At 38.8% G+C, this 14,926-nt stretch overlaps 1 protein-coding gene across 2 annotated transcripts in view; it reads left to right on the plus strand.

Moving 5' to 3' along the window:
* The first annotated feature begins 5,169 nt into the window (after positions 1-5,169).
* The window catches only part of LOC128021188 (rho guanine nucleotide exchange factor TIAM1), a 52,011-nt gene continuing 42,254 nt past the window's right edge, over positions 5,170-14,926 (plus strand). Inside the window, exon 1 of one of the 2 annotated variants that reach the window (XM_052608207.1) lies at positions 5,170-5,239. The gene's annotated coding sequence lies outside the window, so the exon portion shown is untranslated. Of the gene's footprint in view, positions 5,240-11,817; positions 12,042-14,926 lie in introns of those variants that run through there. The other variant, XM_052608206.1, reaches the window with a different exon arrangement.

Here is a 14,926-nt window from a genome sequence, read left to right on the forward strand (position 1 = left end):
TTTCTCTGAGCTCGTTAGACAGGGGATGCAATTAGAGTCATTAATTGGAATGGGGGGCTTACTGAGAAAGAAATGAACACCTGGAGGCAAACGGGAGAGTGGGTGAGATTTTCAAGAGTGCATTGGACAAAGCCGTGTGTGTGTGTGTGTGTGTGTGTGTGGTCTGCATCTCTGATAACTCAGCATCCTAATGAAGCATGCAAACGCAGCTCTTTTTAACTGCATGATACAGCTGATAGACCTCTTTTTTGGATTTGTCCTCATATGCCCTTGCAGACTGTCTGTCTGTGAATTTATTTGTGCATGAGGTCTTATGACCGATTATGAATTATTCCCCAGTATACTCAGGTGAGACATCTAGGGGCAGAGGTTATTTCACCGGATTTGTGCTAACTGTATCACTAGTTATTCGAAGATATTCATGTCTCTTGAAGTGTCATCAGCTGACCTTTCAGCCATGTCTGCTGTTAAAGTAGGGGAGTTGCTTTTTTATAGCTCTCTGTGTGTGGTGGTCAGGATCTGCTATCTTTGTAGAGAACAAATGTCCCCACAAGGATAGTAAAACCGAAAATCATCAGAGCTAAGGGCATAGATGATTGTTGAGTCTGGTCTAGTTCATTTCCCTGATATATATATATATATATATATATATATATATATAATGTAAATTAGCATAAACTTTTTATTAGCATAAAATATGTAATGAAATAAAATTAATTAATAAATATAAAAATTTTAGTAAATATAAAATTAAATGTAAAAATAAAACAATTCAAAAAGGAAAGGAAATCAGATAAAAATAACAAAACACTGTAAAGATGTTTGAAATATCTTTATTGATTTCTTAAAACATTAAAAGTTGAGTGCAATGTTTGGGATAGGCTTACATTTAAATGTTTTATTTATTATTTTAGTATGTATAATTATGATACTAATGATTATAATTAGTATTTAATTGTTTTAAAATGTTTTATGAAATTTTGAATAAAATGTAGTGAAATAACAAAATAAAATAACAAGTATGAAATATAAAATGAAATAAGACAAAGTAGAAATATTCTGTGGTATAGGTCTTCAAAGTAAAGTTTCCACCATGATCTAAAAATAAACGTGTTTTGGTAAACTCAGGGCTCAGAATAATGCTGTCGTTGGTCTATAAAAACTGTCATTCTGGCTTTGTTTATTGAAGTCTGAGCCTAGATCAGTACCTTAAGATATCTTTAGGACAAACATTTTACATTTGCTTGCTCAGCTACTGTTTTTGTGTGTGTGTGTGTGTGTGTGTAGCTCTCTGTGGGTGGGAAAAGTGCAGGCTGTCTATTTAAAGCAGGGATTAATCTTTTCTCTTTTTTCCCTTTTTTTTCTTTCCTGTGGAACAGGACAGCACTCTGGGGGGGGATTTTTACCTTCTGATGTTTTAATCCCCATTTCTCTCCATCTCTGCCCCTTTTCTGCTGTCCTCATCTAAATGATGCTTAAGCATCTCTTCAACTCGGAGTAGTTCTGATGGGATTTCAGCCGCCTTGTATTATGTGGGTTTGTGTGCCTGTGAGAGTGTTTATCTGTGTTTGTTATTACAGACAGTTTTCAGAACGCAGCTCTGACGTACAGTATTTCACTAATTGAATCATATTTGAGTGTTATAAGTGTTGTGAAAACCAATTAGACAAATAAATAAATAAATACATAAATTAAGAAAATCTTGCACTATTAATTTGGACTAATTATGCATATTTGTTCTGTGCTTAGTTTATTCTCCTATAACTGTTTAACAGGGCTGCACATAAGGTTGTTGTTTGTTTTTTTCCAAGAGATCACCTGGAGATTTGGTTTGTATAGTATAACTCATTAAATATAACTATAAAATACAATAATTAATCATATTAATAATAGTATTACTTCACTTCATTTTTTTAAACAAAATAATAAAGTGTGATAATAATATTCTATTTTAAAATAAAAAGTATTTAATAAAAATTAATTATTTAATACAATGCTAATATTTACATTTACATTTTTTTTTTCTTTTGTTATGCTTGTTTATTTTTATATGAATTTTCATCATTTTCAAACGTAAAATCAGCAAAATTTAACTTTGGACGCTTTCTGAAAAGTAAGTACCAGCATGCGCTGCTGAGTGAAGCCCATCAGTGAATGAATGAAATGTCACAGTTATGTGTTTTGCTCTGAAACTGGCAGCTCACAGCAGAGATCCAAACCTTTGGTTCCAATGGAAATGTTGGTTGTGTGTATGATTTTTATTGGTAATTCATTCCACAAAAAAAAAAAAAAAAAAAAAAAAAAAAATCTACATTTGAATTCCGCTTCCTTAAATTCAAATGAACATTGTGTTTGTTTCCTCAATTCAAATTCAATTCAAATTTTGGAATTTAGTTTAAAGATCAAGAACCCTGAAAAGTGTGCGTGCGAGTATGTATGTGCAAGTGAGAATTTAACACACATTTCATATCCAGTTAACTACTTTACTGAGACAAACAAAACTATATGAGAGGAAATAGAGACAGATCACTTCCTTTCTGCCTGACCTGGAAATAAGAGATTCACAGTATGGAATAAAAGAGAGAGAGAGTGAGGACAGCAGAGAAAAGGAAGTGAGAGAAGCCAGGGGCAGACTGCACTAGCACTGCCACATCGCTTTTGATTTACATGCTCTATAGCTCTGAGCACTTGTAATTGTGTTTTGTGTTGTATGGGCATGAAACTAGAGCAGAGCTATTGTGCTGTGTCCCAGTGACAATGATGAAAGCCGATGAGAAAGATGCTTGGTTAAATGTACAATCTTTGCAGGCTAGACTCAGATAAATCTGCAAAAGCAACTATAGATAGGGGTTGTGGGTGTAAGGCTATAAATTGACATCATTAAATATGACATCATATTGCTCAGAAAATCAAACTTCTTAATTATTGAGACTTCAGTTTTTTGGGGGTATTAAAAATAGAAGTGATTTTTTTGGTTGAAAATGCAGTAAAAACATAATAACGTTAAATATTATTTATAATAGCTGTTTTCTATTTGAATATATTTTTAAATATTATTTATGCCTGTGATGCAAACTGAATTTTAAGCAGCCATTATTCCAGTCAGAAATCATTCAATATGCTGAATGTTTTATATATATATATATATATATATATATATATATATATATATATATATTATAAATGCCTTTGCCACTTTTTACTATTGTAACTACTGATTGTGTGTAACTATTATTTAAAAGTAACATATTTGTTCCTATACATATTAAAAAGTCCTAAAATATTTTGAAATTTAACATGTTGCAAGTTAACATGAATGAATTTTCCGTATTGATTTGTTTTGTATTACACATTGCATTGTGTTGTGTTTTAGGCTTGAAAGAAATGTCCGTAAACTTAACGGAAAAGTACTGTAAATTTTTTCCATAACATTTTTTCTACATAGATTTTTTTTTTTTACTTACAGTGTACAGAACCCTCTAATTACAGAATATTACATAGAAAATTCCATAATCCATCCGTCAGGCAGTAAGATGTCAGTGTGCAAATTACAAGACTCCTACATCAAGCAGACAGTGAGTGTACTGTACACACATTTCCCACAGATTAACAGACGTCACACTGAAGACCTCAAACAAAGTCAACCCGGCCCTGTTCCTTCCCCTAATATTCGTTTTGTTTAGATTTGCATATTTCAATTTTAGAACAGAAATTTCTCTGTGATGTTGTTTGGTCAAATCCCACAAGCCCATCTTGGCATGTGTGTTTTCTCAATTCATTTTTTCTCAACCGCAGCTGAGCAGACCTCTATTTTTCTGCATCACTTGAACGTTTGACTCGATTTGGTGCCTGGACTTGTGTCCCAGGGGCTTTGATGTAAATTGGAGAGAGTCTCAGCACTTGGACTCCGTCTGGGCATCCAGCCTAATGAGTGTGGCCAGGGTAACCTCCACACCTCTCTCTCCTTCTTTTTTGTTGTCTTTTTCCCTCTGCCTGCCCTCCCTGCCCTTCTTCTCCATTATCCACCTCTCTGTCTCTCCTCTCCCTGAATTTCATTTTTCATCCTCCACAGTCTTTGTTTTTCTTCTTACACATCTAAACACACATTCCCTCCATCCCTTTGTTGGTTGTCACACTCATCCCATTCATAATACATCTCCCAGAGAAGGAAGACCCATGAAACCAATGGTTTCCTGCTCTCAATAGACTTGGCCCACATTTTCAGCTTACTGTCAGATGTAATAATGTAGCAGTGTTGCTGCTACTTGGTTTAGCATGTCTGGTTAGAAGAGGCCCATCAGCTTTATAGGCTTAACTGGAGCTTGTGTAATTCATGAGAAATCACTGTAACTATAAAGCCACATCTTGCAGTAATGTAAGGGTTGTACATTATTCGTTTACATGTTTTCATGTTAACATGTTTTCTGTTTCTAGATTTTGACAGAATTAAACCTGAATTTCTATGCTTTGCTGCTCATGGTTTTGAAATATTTTGACCAAAACACTTGTGCTTTAATGCTTGAAATTGAAGACAAAGGTGAATTGTGCTTAATAACCACTAATGTTTTCTGAAAGAAATGTTTTCTGAATGATTTTCTTGAGCAGAAAATCAGCATATCAGAATATCTGAAGGATCATGTGACAGTGAAGACTAGAGTAATGGCCGCTGAAAGTTATTTTACATTGTAATAATATCTCACAATATTACAGTTTTTACTGTATTTTTTTATCAAATAAATGCAGCTTTGGTAAGCATAAACTTCTTTCAAAACATTAAAAAATGGTATTGTGTATTAAATTCAACTGGGTAGTACAAGAAATTTTCTTAAATGCTGTTTAAAAAGCATCAGAATATATATTCTCATCCTTACGGTCTAATAAGGAAACAAAAATTTTTTTCAGGTTCCCTTTTCAATGGCCACTGAAAATGAAATAGTTACAGACCAATATTGTGTAATATAACAGTGTCATACCCATAAATAAAAGGGGAAATGCCAAATGACACATCTTCCTGTCATGTCTCATGTTCTCGTGATGATAAACTCTTTTAATAAGTTGTTTCTATTTTTAGAATTCATGCTGTGATTTAGACTCTACTAGCCGCTCTGTGTTGGTCACAGGTGTTCTTGAGATGATTTATTCATTTGTTTATGCAGGTGGCCTCTGTATAGCTGCAGGCTGACCATGCAAACCTTGCTGTGGGCAGAGCAATAGGACAGAGTTTATCGCACAAATGAAGGTATGATCTACCCTTGTGTGTGGTCTGTGTAATTGTGAAGAGGACACTGACAGGTTTGGAGGGTCTGCGGGCAGTTTAGTTGAGACCCCTTAGCCAGAAACTGTGTAGTCTTTGATAATAATGCTCACTGGCAGCCTTTGTGTACTGTTTCAGCACGTATTTGTGAATGTGTTTGGATTATGAAGGAGTTGGCTCATGCTAAGGTGCTTGATAAAGTATATATGTCCTATATTTAAGTGTGACCTCACTTTCACACTGCAGAGTCAATTAGAGATAAGAGAGCTGATAATGTCAGCGGGTATGTCGCTTACAGAAAAGATAGGCCTAGGCTAGGTGAAAGAGGAACTAGATTTAGAATAAGGTCTAGATATGGACACACAAATGTTTTTACATGACTTGCCACAGCATATACAGTGGGTTCAAAAGTCTAAGACCACATCTGGTGACCAGATTTAAATTACAGAAGTACTTAAAAAGAAAAAAATAAAGAAGATGAAATGGAATATTAATATTGTTAATACCAATATAATACAAAACCAAAATAAATATAATAATTCATAAGATATTATAATAAAAATAAACATTATGATGTATAATTTATAATAAATGTTTTTATTTAAATCTGTATCTGTAAGTTAATATCTATTTATCATCTGTCTATTTATCTACCTGTCTATACACAAACAAATACATAATATTTAACACACTGCTCTCTGCAGAAACAATAGAACAAGGGTTTAGAGTCTTGTGGAGACATTTCTCACCTCTGCATTCGTTTGCTGGGTTTATGTAACCAGAGGTTGATGGGGCGCAGGTGTGGCCGCTCAACCCGTGACGAGCAGGTGCAGGTGTGACTGCTCGGTTTCCAGGGCATCTTTGATGAGAGCGCGGGACACGTGTCAACCCCCCCCCCCCCCCCCTGCACTGAGTAGTGCGATTGAACAGCTCCCAACCCGGTGTCGTATGCGTCCATCTGCAGCAGGAAGGAGTGGTTGAAGTCGGGGAGCACCGGCTCCGTCGTGAGGGCTGTTTTTATCCGGTAGAACGCTGCCTCTGTTTCGGGATCCATGGGACCCTTTCTCCGGCTGCCACTTCCTGGTCAGGTCTGTCAGGGGAGAAGCTAAGGAGGAGAAGTTAGGGATGAAACAGCGGTAGTAGTCCCCCGCCAACCCCAAAAAGGCCGTACCTGAGTTTCGAAGGTAGGCCATGGAGAGGATTGCTGCCACTTTCTTTTCTTGTGGTCTTATTAGGCCGCGACCCACCTGGTACCCCAGGTACTTAGCTTCGGCGAGGGCCAGGTGACACTTCCGGGGGTTGGCGGTCAGGCCAGCCCGACGTAGTTCCAACAGCACCCTCCGCAGCTGTTCCAGATGGTCCTCCAAAGTCTCGGAAAAAAATGACGACATCATCAAGGTAGGCTGCCGCATATGCTTGGTGCGGCCGTAGAGGACATCCATCAGTTGTTTGAAGGTGGCCGGGGCCACATGTAGGCCACAGTGGAAGGGCCCGGTACTACCAGTGACTGCTTGGGGTAGAGAAGGCCGTCTTCGGTTTGGCCTGTTCCATAAAGGGGACCTGCCAGTAGCCCTTGGTGAGGTAGAGGGTCGAGATGAACCTGGGCCCTTCCTAAGCGGTCCAACAACTCGTCGACATGGAGCATTGGGTATCTGTCAAACTCTGAGACTTCATTAAGGCGGTGGAAGTCATTACAGAAGCAGAGGGTGCCGTCGGGCTTTGGAACCATGATGATGGGGCTTGACCATGGGCTGCGTGATTGTTCAATGACCCCTAACCTCAGCATCTCCTGTACCTCTTTCTCGATGGCGTATCACCGAGCCTTCGGGACACGGTAAGGCCGCTGCCGGACGATGGTCCCAGGTGGTGTGCGGACGTCATACTTCAAGACGTGGGTCCACCCAGGCTGGGGGAGAACACATCAGGAAACTGACTGACCAGGTGTTGCAGCTCCAACTTCTGGGTGGCCTAAAGTTAAGGATCCATATCAACATCCATGGGAGTTGAGTTGGTATAAGAAGAAAGCTGGGGCCCAGTTCCGACCCAGCACTTCAGGAGATTGACGTGGTTGAGCTGGTCCTCTTTCCCAGCTGCCGCACATGGTAGGTAACGGGGCCGACCTTTTCTGTGACAGTGAACGGCCCCTGCCAGGTGGCCAGGAATTTGCAGGCGGCTGTGGGGACCAGAACCAGTATATGGTCAAGCAGACCACAGGGTTGTCGGCCGAAGAGGAACTCGAATGGTGTGAAGCCAGTGGAGGCCTGAGGTACCTCTCGGACACCGAAGAGCATGTAGGGTAGCATCTTGTCCCAGTCCAGCTTATCTTCCGCCGCCAATCAGAGCAACATCTGTTTTAGGGTCTGGTTAAACCGCTCGATGAGCCCATCTGTCCTGTGGTGGTACGCCAAGGTGCGGAGCTGTTAGACCTTTAAGAGCTTGCTGAGGTCTGCCATCATCCGGGACATGAACGGGGTGCCCTGGTCAGTCAGAATCGGAGGACTGCCAGCCCAGCGCCACTGCACAAGGTGGTCGCCAGCCCAGCACCACTGCACAAGATGGCCGCCAGCCCAGCACCACTGCACACTATGGTCGTCAGCCCAGCGCCACTGCGCAAGATGGCTGCCAGCCCAGCTCCACAGCACAAGGAGGCCGCAATCCCAGTGCCATTGCACAAGATGGCCGCCAGCCCAGAGCCATTGCACAAGATGGCCGACACCCAGGGGGGCTTCTCTCTCGACCGCACAGCTCCAGTTCCACCTGCTCCACCCTGGATTCCTCCCCTTTCGGCTCGGCCCTGGATCTCTCACTTCCTGTGTCCAATCGTTACAATTATTTCACACAACATCTATACAAACCAGGGACCTATGTGAGGACGCTGTTTGTGGACTTCATTTCGGCTTTCAATAAAATCATCCCAACACTCCTCCAGACCAAATTAACCCAGCTTTCTTTCCCTAGCTCTATCTGTCAGTGGATCACCAGTTTTCTGACAGACAGGCAACAGCTAGTGAGACTGGGGAAATTCATGTCAAACAGAGACACCATCAGCACTGGTGCCCCTCAAGGATGTTTGCTCTCCTAACTAACTGCTTTACTAACAAGGTGACAGCGTCAACTACTTGCCTGGCGTACGTAATTCAGTGTTTTTGCCATTTTCGTGGAATTTTGTAAATGCAAATAGTTTTTAAAATGATGTCGTGTATACGTGAAACTTAAAAAAAATTGACTACATTGTTGTCATGTAAACGTAGCCTGAGAATGTGAGTGTGTGCGAAAGGGACAGAGAATAATAGATGTGTGATCTATCTGACAATGTGCGAGATACTGGAAAACATCATACAGGTGGAGCATCTCATACCTTGACTCACTATTGTGTGTGTTTGTCTAAACATGTTCATGGCTTCTTTAATCAAATCACCTTACTGTGACAGTCAGCCAGTCAGCAGTGAGTGATATTCAGCTAGTGGATTAGCAAAATAACTTGTGCTTAGAGAAGAACTTGTGCTTGTGGGTAAATCGTCACCGAACTTAAATTCTATCCACTTACTGTGTGTCAGATACAAACGTCATTGTGATTTCTTAGAGCCTGTTTGTTGCTTAAATGTCACAAACACCCCGAGGAGTGAAGGTGTGTCGGCTTTGTTCTGAGGGGAAGTCTAGTTGGTGATGAAAGCAGTTAGGGACATCATCTAATTCTCCACGCCCTTCTCCTTGCACGGACATGTTCGGCTCTCATGGTTGCTGAAGTACAGAAGTAGTTGTAAGATGCATTTCAGGAGAATCGGGTGTCTTGCAATGATGCATGTTCCTTTGAAATCTCTTAAAACTTGTGTACATTGTAATGTCCATTATCATATACAAATCTCTTTCATGAATTTTCAATAAATGGGGACTGGATTATTCTACATTATTCTACATTATTCACTTGTGATCATAGAGTCAGTGTTTCAAGAAACAGATCAGTGCATTGCACAAACCAGTTCCAGACCAGTTTTGTGAAGTGATTCAAAATTCAAATGAAAAGATCAAATTCAAACGAATGGTTCACTAATCAGAAATGACTGCTCAGCCACACAGAAATTAATATTTTCTATGATTTTCTTTTCTTTATATATACAGGTGCTGGTCATCTAATTAGAATATCATCAAAAAAAAAAGTTTATTTATTTCACTAATTCCATTCAAAAAGTTAAACTTGTATATTATATTAATTCATTACACACAGACTAATATATTTCAAATGTTTATTTCTTTTAATTTTGACGATTATAACTGAAAACTAAGGAAAATCCCAAATTCAGTATTTCAGAAAATTAGAATATTGTGAGAAGGTTCAATATTGAAGAAACCTGGTGCCACACTCTAATCAGCTAATTAACTCAAAATAAATGGAAAGGCATTTAAATTGTCTCTTCGTCTAGTTCTGTAGGCTACACAATCATGGGGAAGACTGCTGACTTGACAGTTGTCCAAAAGTCGACCATTCATACCTTGCACAGTATGAGCAAGAGCTGAATGCCACTATCAGAGCAACCTGGGCTCTCATAACACCTGAGCAGTGCCACGGACTGATCGACTCCATGCCACGCCGCATTGCTTCAGTAATTCAGGCAAAAGGAGCCCCAACTAAGTATTGAGTGCTATACATGCTCATACTTTTCATGTTCATGCTTTTCAGTTGGCCAATATTTCTAAAAATCCTTTCTTTGTTTTGGTTTAAAGTAATATTCTAATTTTTTGAGATACAGAATTTGGGATTTTCCTTTGTTGTCAGTTATAATCATCAAAATTAAAAGAAATAAACCTTCTCATTCAAAGAGTTTTCTTTATTTTCATGACTATGAAAATTGTAGAATCACACTGAAGGCATCAAAACTATGAATTAACACATGTGGAATTATATATGGAATTATATACATAACAAAAAAGTGTGAAAAAACTGAAATATGTCATATTCTAGGTTCTTTAAAGTAGCCACCTTTTGCTTTGATTTCTGCTTTGCACACTCTTGGCATTCTCTTGATGAGCTTCAAGAGGTAATCACCTGAAATGGTCTTCCAACAGTCTTGAAGGAGTTCCCCGAGAGATGCTTAGCACTTGTTGGCCCTTTTGCCTTCTGTCTGCGGTCCAGCTCACCCCTAAACCATCTCGATTGGGTTCAGGTCCGGTGACTGTGGAGGCCAGGTCATCTGGCGCAGCACCCCATCACTCTCCTTCTTGGTCAAATAGCCCTTGATGCCTTCAGTGTGAATCTACAATTTTCATAGTCATGAAAATAAAGAAAACTCTTTGAATGAGAAAAGGTGTGTCCAAACTTTTGGTCTGTACTGTATATATATATATATATATGCATGTGGTCTTACTTACTGATCTGTGTGAAATGCTCTAAATCTGTCCCTCCCAATCGTAAGAATCCTGGCCACACAGCCGCCCTCATCTTAAGCCTGACCCAGGGAAACTTTTACCAGAATTACAACCAGACTGACACCTCTGTGTTTGTCACTGTTTACTTGTCATATCTGCTTGTACATGTCTATGAAGTGTTTGTTTATGTGTAAATCTATATAATAAACTAGTTTGTAAGTTTAATACGCATTTTCAATAGTGTCCTAACTTTGAACTCTTTTTGTTCTCTGGCATAACAGCATGAATGTGTTGGTTTTGTAACAGCCTGTAGAGGAAACAATCAAGGAATCCACATGCATACATACAGTACACCTATCGTTTCTATTCAGTAGGTTTGTAAGCACTAGTTAATTATCGACCACTAGTTAATTGTGTGGCAGTGGCTCCCAACAGCTTGCCATGGTTTAAATCAAATAAAAATGAGGTTTTAAGGTGAAGTTACATTTGTTCAGTAGATTATATATCTTAGTGTTGATTGTTCAGTGCAACATTGAAATGATTCTGTTTGCAAAATCTGGGCTGCATATTATGTGACACGAGAATATTGGCATCTTTTTTTTTTTCAACAAAATTTTCCCAAGCATTATTACAGAAAAATAAAAAAAACTTTTAAAGTGTAGTTATTTTTAATCTAGCCCATAAATTTGATTATATGTTTTAATGAGCCAATATAAGAAAAACCTTTGACATATGCTTTATTAATTTTACTTATTATTCTATTTTATTTTCACATAATACCACAACATAATGTGTAAATTGTATTTTTTATTTTATTTAATTTTACCACAACTTGATGAATGTAGGCTACATAATGCATTTTATTGTATTTTTACTATAAAGTGAAAAACCTTCTTCTTTTTTTTTATATGCTGCGGTATTATGTATGTATGTGCTTGTTTGGTTCTTGTTTACACAAGTATGTTATCTTAGGGGCTCACAGGCAAGTAATTTAAAAGGAAACGGGGTGTCTAAAAGCTTAGGGGCAAAGACCCAGGCTGCGTGCTGAGAAATACTGTTGATCCAAAGGAGGTGAAATGAGAGAGAGAAAAAGAGGGGGAAGAGTGAGGGGGGAGGTGAGAAGGAGAGGGGGAGGAGAAGCAAATGAAGGAACAGGGAGGGTTGTGCAAATGGGTGAGAAAGAGAGTGAGAGAGAGTGCACACACCCCTTTCTGCACTCTCAGTGGACAGACTCATCCTCACATGGTTGGAGTGAGTGTGCTGTGTAGTTCTAAAAGACATGAGACACAGGGGCATACAGGATTACAGCCAGTACTTGGAGGAGACATTACCTGTATAAAATACACATGAAGTACACATTCAAACCACTAATGTTTGGATACTTTATGGAGGAACAGCAACGGACCTAGGATTTACCTCTGAGGTATGCCACACTATCTACTGTTTTCATGCTATTTTACTTTCTTTCAGAGATGTCTTTGCAGTTGGAGATTTATGTCTGTTTGACTTTCACTGGGTCCCCTGGGACTGTGCTTGAGTGGACTGCTGACAGTGATAAATGCCACACTGCTTGGTTAATAAGGTTTACTTGCCATGGAGTCTTTGAAAGTCTGTCTTGTGCGCCTTTGTTGGACAATCAATATGCTGTGTGTGTCTAAGTGTGTATGTTGGGTTTGTTTTGAGAGGTCTCAAAAACAAATGGTTATGTGGTCGTAAAAATCCTTCATCCAGACAGAAATGTTTGGAAGCCAAGGAGGAGGATCCATCAGTGTATATTCTCTCTCACATGCTGCCTTTGTGTGTGCATGTGAATATTCCCACTGGACAGAGTAAATCGTCCAAGTTTGCTGTCTATTTTTGCAGTTCTGTCATAAATGATATTCTGTATTAACATGTTTTTTAAGTAGAAAACTTGAATGACAGCATGCTTTGGTTGTGAAAGTATTGTATGTACAGATCTGTCAACTTGAGTTTTGTCTATAAGAGTGTCTGAAATGTTTTGCAGCCTTGTTAAGTTCTGCTGTGTTACCTCATGAATAATGTGTCTTGTTTAAAAATTTTATTGTAAACCACCAGAGCTGCTCCAGGATAGTGTTTTTTTAAAATATATATATACATATGGTTTATTAGGATATAAATGTGTTTAATAACATGGGAACTACAATGTTAAAATGGTTTATGAGGACACTTCCTGTGTCCCCATAAAACAAAAGGCTTACAGAACATACAAAATGGTGTTTTATGAAATCAAAAAAAAAAAAATTGTCAGTAGTTTTCTTTAAGGGGTAGGTTTAGGTGTAGGGTGATAGAAAATACAGTTTGTACAGTATAAAAACCATTACTCCTATGAAGAACCACAAATGCAAGTGTTTTTGTGTGTGTGTGTGTGTGTGTGTGTGGTCTACAGTTCTGTGGAATGTGATTCATTGTGATTAGATGACTGAAAAAGCAGCTGAGCTGAGCTTCTTAGGAAAGAGGAAAGAATACAGCAAAGTGAAATGTAAATAAGATCAAGATGACATACTGTACAATCAGACCTGAAAGAAATACCTAGATGCAGTGGGCCACTAATATTGATACCGGTCTGTCTGAGGTCAGAGGGTTACTGATGTGGATCTCAGCTGTTTCCAGTCAGACAGAGATGGCACACGGGGTGCTAGATTCCTCAGTTGCCTGAGGTCTCTCAGCAGTCTAGTGGCTTTATGAATGAATTACCATAGTGTGTGTTGTGGAGGAACTCAGATGGGTCAAACAAAGACTCTTGCATACTTCAGTCTAGGAGCAAACAATGAACCACACAATTCCTGTACCATCATTTCACTGACTTTCCTCTCAGGATCACACTGGACAGAGGCTACATGTCTCCTTTAAGAGTTTATATCTGGATTTTATCACTTGCGTCTGTTTTGTTCCCATCATATGCTGTTTAATCTACAGTATGGATTAGACTAAAAAAAACACTCCTTCCTTTAAAACGGGCTGCTGGCACACAGTCAGATTGATTTCAAAGGCCAGTGGCTTTTGTGTTTTGGGTCAGTAAGTAGCAGACATGATTGTTCCTCAAATACTGGGCATTTGAAATGTAAAAAGTACATTAATATGTAAAATACAGGAAATTCTTTGGGAATTACAGACCTTGCAATAGTTGCTGTTTGTGTGTTCAAACATGAGTGTGTGTCAGTATGCTTGTACTTTAAACACTTTATTGGTCTAATAAGATGCTGTATTTGTATAGAAATGTGTTTGTCTATGTGAAGGCTTAGAAAGGCAATCTTGTTGTTTTGCTTTGCACTGTATGTATGTTAAGTGGAACTAAGTAACAGAATGGGCCTCAGGGCATTTCTTCCTTCTTCTGCCCCACTGGAGCAGAGGGCATCAGGGTGAAAATGGGGGGTAGAGAAGCTATATGTGTGTGGGGGGTAGGAAATACGGCTTAAATGGGTCACAGCACCGCCACAGCATGTTTAAAGTATACATTAACGAAGCTAATGAAAGAGATAATGAGAGAAAGGCCAGGCTTTGTGTTCATTAAAAGTGTCTGAATGAAAACAAAAAAGGAGGGAGAGATATACGCACTACCATTTAAAAGTTTGGAGTGAGTATAAGATTTTTTTTTTTTTATTTGAAAGAAATCAATACTTCTATTCAGCAAGGATGCATTAAATTAATAAAATGTGTAAAGCAACAAACAATACAACTTTCAGCAAGATAGAAATAGACATTAAGGCTGTGTGTTTGTACAGACAATGGATGGTGATGGTGAATATGGAGATCAGAGCATTGACTGGTTTCTGTAGCACCTGCATTTTAAACATTTCAAAGAGGTTAGGAAATATTTTTTTAAAGGCATTTATCTCTAAACTTGTTACCGATACTCTAAAGTAGTTTCATGCAATTTTTCAAGCAGAAATCAAACACACACAGTCATTGTTCTCACTGACAGCTCATGAATACATATAAACTAGAAACCAGATGACATGGATTAAACAAAAACTGCATAACCATTATGGATTATATGGGATGTTGTGCCCTCTATAAACCCATCAGGAACAGTCTGTATTATACGAGATATTCTAATCCTCATGTTAGATGTGTATGTGCGAGACCTGACAGACATTGCCCATTGCTAATGTGTGTTTCTCAATGCAGCGTGTCCTCCATTCATTCAGCATGTCCTCCTCTTTCAATATTAGCTCTTGATTGATTGTTTAAATGTAGACCCACAGGAGGTGATGAGGAGGGGGTAAAGGAAAAAAAAATGATTTAGAAACATACATTTGTGGCTTTGTTCGACAAATTCTTTGTCTG

This window comes from Carassius gibelio, chromosome A10 (assembly GCF_023724105.1).
Source record: "Carassius gibelio isolate Cgi1373 ecotype wild population from Czech Republic chromosome A10, carGib1.2-hapl.c, whole genome shotgun sequence".
Taxonomy (NCBI): Eukaryota; Metazoa; Chordata; class Actinopteri; order Cypriniformes; family Cyprinidae; genus Carassius; species Carassius gibelio.